This window comes from Onychomys torridus, chromosome 20, assembly GCF_903995425.1.
Source record: "Onychomys torridus chromosome 20, mOncTor1.1, whole genome shotgun sequence".
Lineage (NCBI taxonomy): Eukaryota > Metazoa > Chordata > Mammalia > Rodentia > Cricetidae > Onychomys > Onychomys torridus.
In genome coordinates, this window is record NC_050462.1 from 21,443,033 (window position 1) to 21,450,004 (window position 6,972).

The 6,972-nt window shown below is 36.2% G+C and overlaps 1 pseudogene; it reads right to left on the bottom strand.

The window, feature by feature from the left end:
* Window positions 1-2,837: 2,837 nt before the first annotated feature.
* Window positions 2,838-3,687, bottom strand: LOC118570788 (annotated as a pseudogene).
* Window positions 3,688-6,972: the final 3,285 nt, after the last annotated feature.

Below are 6,972 nucleotides of genomic sequence, written 5' to 3' on the forward strand. Positions count from 1 at the left end.
TGGAAGTGTGAAGTCTTGTCTTCAGATGACATCTGTTTGATCCTACTTTGTTTGCTTTGGTTTTTTTTCAATGTAATACTGCAGATCCATATCGTTTTAAAGCCAAGTGCCTATGACTTATAGCAATAAAAATAAAAGGAAGTTTACACTTCTCTGTTCTTTAGGTAAAGTCACAGTGACCCTCATATTTTAGACCTTACATTTATTTTAGATTGTATTTGCCTTTGTATTTCTGAAATAGGTTTATTTTTTGTTTGTTTGTGTTTTATCCTTTCTGTCACTTAATCTCACTAAGCAATAACAGTCTGTTTTGGTTTTTTGTCACACAATCATGTCCTACATATGTTCATATTTATGTGGTTGAATTCATAAGGCTACATGACTGAGTTTTTAATATAAAATATGTCTTTTCTATGGTAGTAATAGCCTAGTCAAATTATTTAATAGCTGCCTGATCCTGAAGTATATAGGAAAGTTCATATTGTGTTTGAATTTCCCAGCACTGGATAGTAACATTTTATTGTCATGAATTATTTTCTGTTTACTTAATAATGGGTGAGGAATCCTGATTTGAATTTTTCAAATGTTGTGAATATAGCTGAGAAAGTGCATGTAGCCCAGACCTATTAAGCATCTATGCATACACATAGAGAAAGACATAGACACACACTGTGAAACCTGTTAGCACATTTACCACTTTACAGGACACAAGCCAACACAATGCCCCCCCCAACAAGCTCCATTTGCACATTTTTGTCCGCACACCAGAAGACACTCCTCTGTGACACTGCAGTGTGGTGACTGAATAATAGTCAAGTTTGTGGTGCCTCGGGCTGCACAGTTCATTTCAATGAATGCTCACAACGGTCCTCTCCCAACAGGCTCACGCACAAATGCACCTGTCATCCATGCACAAAACAGGAGAAGCCGGCTCATGGTTTAATTGCATCCAGGGCAGGATGTAGGGCACTATCTAATTTATTCTAAAGATACATCATTTTAATGGGCTTTCAATGAACTCTACACAAAAGGCCTGGTGCTAAAAGCAAAACTGTGCTCTTTTTATTCCCCTTCTCTGAAAAAGTCTAGATATTGATCAGGCACATGATTAAGTGCTATGTGAAGACTATGTCCTGAAAGCAAAAATAGTATTTATATTTCTTAATTGCAAAGTGATCATTCACTAAGTAGATATTTTGGCTAAGTACTATGTACAAAATGTGTAAGCATAGAAAGATAGTCTCGCTTCAGGTGACCTATAAGTGTGTATGTGTGTACGGGTGTATGTATGTATATATGTGTATTTGTTTTTCTGTGATATTATCATCTAATATTTATGAATGGCCAGAGAGCATAGGAAAAGTTTCCTTCAGATAAAAATAGTTAAATGGCCCTCTGAATCAATTAAACAGGGCTTATAGGGTCTCCCAGGGACTTAAATGGCATTCACTGAGCCTTCATGGATAGGTCCTCTGCATCTATGTTATGGTTCTTTAACTTCAGGTGTTTTTTGGACTCCTAAAGTTGGGAGTTGGGTGTTTCTGCCTTCTCTGGGGACCCTTTTCCTCTTACTTGGCTGCTTTGTCCAGCCTTAATATAAGTGAGGGTTTGTGCCTCAACTTATTGCCATGTTCAGTTGATATCCCTGGGAGGCTCACTCTTTTCTGAAGTGAAATGGAAGAGCAATGGATCGGGGGGGGGGGGGGAGAATGTAGGGGGGGGGCTTGGGAGGCATGGAGAAAGACGTGGATGCAGTCAGGATGTATTCTAAGAGATAAGAACGAATTTTAAAAAAGGAAAAAGAGGGAAACAGTTAAAAAAATTAACAAGACGTACATCACACATGCCTATAATTTCTAACTTCTTTTTGTTTCTTGTGTGGAGAAACCATTTCAGGGATAGATGACTATAGTGAACAGTGACTATTTATTTTGAGGAAGATTTTCCCTAAATTTGCTTTACTTCTCCTTTTCAGATATTGTCTTCTCTCAGTCAAGTGTGCGGTTACAAAACACACATAAAAGGATATGGAAATAAACCTGGGAAACTCACAGGAAACTACTGTAATTTAAATCTAGAGGCAACAATATGCAACATTGAAATGCTTTGCAGTGAAGACGATGCTTCTCTTTGTGCCTTTGAACTGCAATACAGCAAAGCTCACATAAGGAGTCAGTTCTTTGTGCAGAGCAAATGAAAGTGGTTTTCTCTATAGACGACAATTAGCTGAAATGTCAGGGGAAAATACCTTCACCTGCAGTTTTCTCCACGAAATTTTCCTGAACTCAGTGAGTCTAGATAGTTAAGAACATCGTTTCAATGATCATTATGTACACATTCAGCTATACATCCCTCAGATGTTAGCTTCACACAATCTAAAGAGCTGGAAGGTATGAAATTGTACAAACTAGATATAAACTACCATGCCGTTTTTACCCCTATATTATTTGCCTGACTTAAAAGAAGTTATTAGTTAACAGACAGAAAGATGAAGAACAGTTTGTACTAATGCCGCTATTTTATTTTTAAAGGATATAGAACCTACCTCTATCTTGTTACCCTGTGTTTAGTTTTGGGTTAACAAGTTTGAAATTATGATTTTCCCTTCTTTGCTCTTCATAAGTCCTCCAGCCTTACATTAATGCTTTTCAAATGAAAACAAATTAAAAAGAGAAACCTCATAAACTTAACTGGCTTTGTTTTTTAAACCCTGGAAAGCCATGCACAATTTTTAATGTGGTCTCTTGTTTTCTTCCCTTATTTGCTTTGTTTTGGTAGTTTTGGGTGTCATTTTTGTTTTATTTGACTATTCTTTATTGTAGGCGTAGGCTCCGGCCCTATATGTACCAGGTGAAGCTGCAGTTGGCATTGTCCAACTCATTCTTGGAGCACAGCTGGTACAACTTGCCTGGGAAGGACAGCACCCAGCACGTGGTGTGGAACACAGACTCACCCACCTTCTAGTCAGGCACATCTATCATGATTATGGCCTTTTTCTCCAGGTTCTCCCGAAGAATCTACAGGGTCCTCCGGGCCCCTCTTTGCCTGGAAGAGCAGCATGAGGGCTATCCAGGCTCCAAATCCTTGATCTGCAGGCACCTGCGCTCACGGTTCCACTTCATTATTCTCCAGTAACCAAAGAGCAAGGCCGGGATGCCCACAGCGAACATGCTGTAGCCAGACAGCCCCTGCAGAGGCAGGTTCTGCTTCTAGTCCATGAGGAGTCCCCTCGTGGGGGAGTGTCCTGCTTCACCTTTGATGCTACGAAACTCAAGAGACACCCCGGGGTGTCTTTAATTATAAGGCTATGTAACTCATGTTCCAATATTATCTATCCACCAGTGCGAACTGTTTTATAGGAACATGATTTTTATTATTTGAAAATTTCATATGCATCTATAGTATGTTTTGATCAAATCTACTACCATTCTCTCTTCTCCAGTTTCTCTCCTATTCTTTCTAGAAATTTCTCCTTTAACTTTCATAGGTTCATTTTTTTTAACCCACTGAATCTACATAGTGCTTCCATAACGCACATGAGAGTAGGACCCTCTACTTGATTGTGGGTAAACGATCTGACTCTCGCTTCCACAGCAACCACCAACTCCTTAGCAAGGGAGGAGTTTTGGCTGGCTCAATCTTGTCTGTTCCCAGCTGTGCAATGGCTCTAGCATGTACAGAAGGCATTGTTACACAACACTCCAGCACTTCCATCTGCTTCTACAGTCTTTGCACAACCTCCACAAGGACTTGGTATTTTTGGTTTACCATTCATGTAGCCTTCCAGGATTTTGTTGAAGCTGTCTTATCATGTTCATCAATAGTAAATGCATTTTAGAGTATGGAAGACAAAGGGGGCTATAAACATATTATGCAATGAGAAATGCATGCTTTCTTGGTGATGTGGAGAAACTGACCTTTCACAGGTTAGCCAAACTGGGCTGTTTTTCCATAGTTTAAAGACTTTTAGTGAAGTGGCTCTTTATAATCTTCCTCACCCCCCCCCCACATTCAATAGAAATTAATGGTCAGAATGGAGTTACCATAAACAATACATCTGATTGAAAGGCCTTGTCTCCTATTCAGCATCTCCTATCAGTCTGGTCTTTCTACTTTCTGTTTTTTTTTTTTTTGTTTTTTTTTTTCTAGGCACAGTGTACTTCACTGCTCCCTCCTTTTTTAGTAAGAAGCTTTCCAGTGTCTGTATTATGTTAGTGTTTTCATTTAAGGCCATTAGAGGCTTTGTAAAGAATGGACTGAAAGGAGCCTGGCTAAATTTTGGCCAAAGAACCTTTGGAAAGCCTTATAATTATCTTATTTTCACAGGTAATTTAGTTCATTTGCTTGTTTGTATTTTTTTTTCATGAGATATAATTTTCTTCATCTAGCATTAATGAAGTTATTTTTCACTCACCCAGTTAGGTAACTGACACTGGAAAAGGCCTCTTGATATCATCATATCAGCTTAGAGTCAAGAGAAACAAACCATGGAATGCCCTGTCTTGACTGTGTTTTAAAATCTTGTTTTATAAACATTCTATATTACAGGGACTCCTCCTCATTAGGCACAAGTCACCTGAAGAAACAATTCAAATATTAAAACACACTGGTCTTTCTGTCCTTTACATTGGTATCTACTCTTCTATGAAAACGAAAAGACAATAAATCCATATTCTTTGGGAAAATCAGAACATGTTTCTAATAAAGATAATTCCCTTTCTAATTCAGTTGGGATTCATACTATCTCAATTAAATAGAAAAAGGAATGTGTATAAGAAATGATTTCTCAATTAAATGGAAATTCACACCACATGAAGAAAACCTGTAAGAGTGAGTGAGTGTACACACATACACACAAACACACACACACATACACACACACACACACACACACACACATACACACACAAACACACACTTTGAGAAGTGAGGAATCCTTGGTTAGATGAAATATTAATCAGTCTATCCATCTGAGGACTGATATTTGTAATTCAATATCTTCTTGCCACATTTCTCTGAATTATATACAAATACATAAATAAATGTTTTCAACATTTAGGTACAGAGAAAAAATATAGACAGTGTTCCATAAAAGCCAGGATTCATACCCATTTTAATTTGCTGCTTAACTATTACCACATTAAATAATATTTTGAATGACACTACTATAATATTTGTCAATAAATGAATGAGTGGCAAAATAACTAATTAGTTCAATTTCAGTAATTATTTTTCCTCTTCCTCAGAATTATGTGGAAGTTTTTAGTTTATATTTATCAAATATTTAAACATAAACAAAGTTCTGGGCTTTAGTGTTCCAATAAGATTATGTATTCAGAACAATGAATTTTAAAACTGATTAACATAAGAACAGCTTTGTTCCAGTATTTATTATTTAACTGATTAAGTCATATGTAATTTATTTGCATAGGTGAAATAGAAACCAATGATAATAATTTAAATGTCTTCAATTACCTCTTTTATTATTATGGATATCTCATTCTACAGGAACAAAATTACAGTTCTATTATCTTTCAGCCAAAATGAAAGACTTGCATAGTAAGCAAAAATTCTTGAACCTCTTTTCTTATAACTGACAAGGGAATCCATGGCTGATATGTAAAATTAAATTAAATTATTAAATAAATTTTAAAAAAGAATATAAATAAAATTATTAACAGAAATGAAAAAAACCCTCAAAACCGCTATTCGCATGTATTTCTCTTGAAACTGTTTTGTCTTCAACTTGTAATTGTACTAATAAATTGATATTTTACTTCAATCTATTAAAAGTGCTGATGTGTTCATTTGAAGTGTAATGTTAATCAAATTTCTATCACTACAATGAAATACTTGAGACAATTACTTTATAAAGACATAAGGTTAGTTTGGCTCACAGTTTCTGAAACTCCAAACCATAATTGATACTACCAATTGCTATACTATCTCTGGTAGCATTGTTAGATGGCCATAGCAGAAAGTCATATAGTTCAGAATCAGAAAATGAAGAGAAAAAGGAAGGGAGAAGAGTCAACAATATCGTTGATGTAACACTCACCATGCCCACAATATCCTAAATCCCTAAAAGTTCTACCACATATCAACAGTGGCATCCTGAGTACCAAGATATTAACACATGTACATTTAAGACACATTCATATATATAACGATGAGGCATGTGATAATTTTGGTCACCTTTTTGACATTTAAGATACAAGGTCACATTAGAAATTAAATTCTATTTTTAGTATCAGTCTATTATGTAATATAAAAAAAATCCTGTGCTTCAATGCTATCTACCACTGAAAGATACTTTAAAGGATAGAATCTATTCCAGTTGTTTCCAGTTGATGTTATTTTGAGAAAAGAGACAAAAATCTAACTCTGTGTTCTAAAGGCCAATTATCTTCCAGACGTTACACCACTGAAGTCTCAATAATATGACTTCACTAACATCAACTGGTCAAGGAAGTCACCAACAAGCATGCCAATCTAAATGGGGTGATGCCCACAAGTTCTCAATCCTACAAAAATTACTATAGTCAGCTAAGGAAAGGTCAGACTGGACACATAATATTCCCCAGGGAAGAGTATTAATTGGTTATTCATTGCCAAATTAGAGCCTTGAAAACATACAAGTAATATTCTATAGACTAAAGAAGTTATACTCAGGAATACATATGCATATGAATATACATAGATGTGTGTAATAACCATTAGTGGAAAATGTCATGAATTTGAAGGAAGAGCTTGGCGGGGTTCATGGTAGGGTTTGGAGGGAAGAAAGGGATGGGAGAGATGTAATTAAAATCTCAAAATTTTTAAAAATATGGAACCCAAGAGGTCAGAGCCTCTGGAGGAATTCTGAATGTATTGATTGTATTTGTGGGAGAGACCTGTTGCATTCTGTGTGCTGTTATCTTGATGGTGTCTATGTGTCCTGCCCTTGGAGGTGACAGTTTTGACAGTACA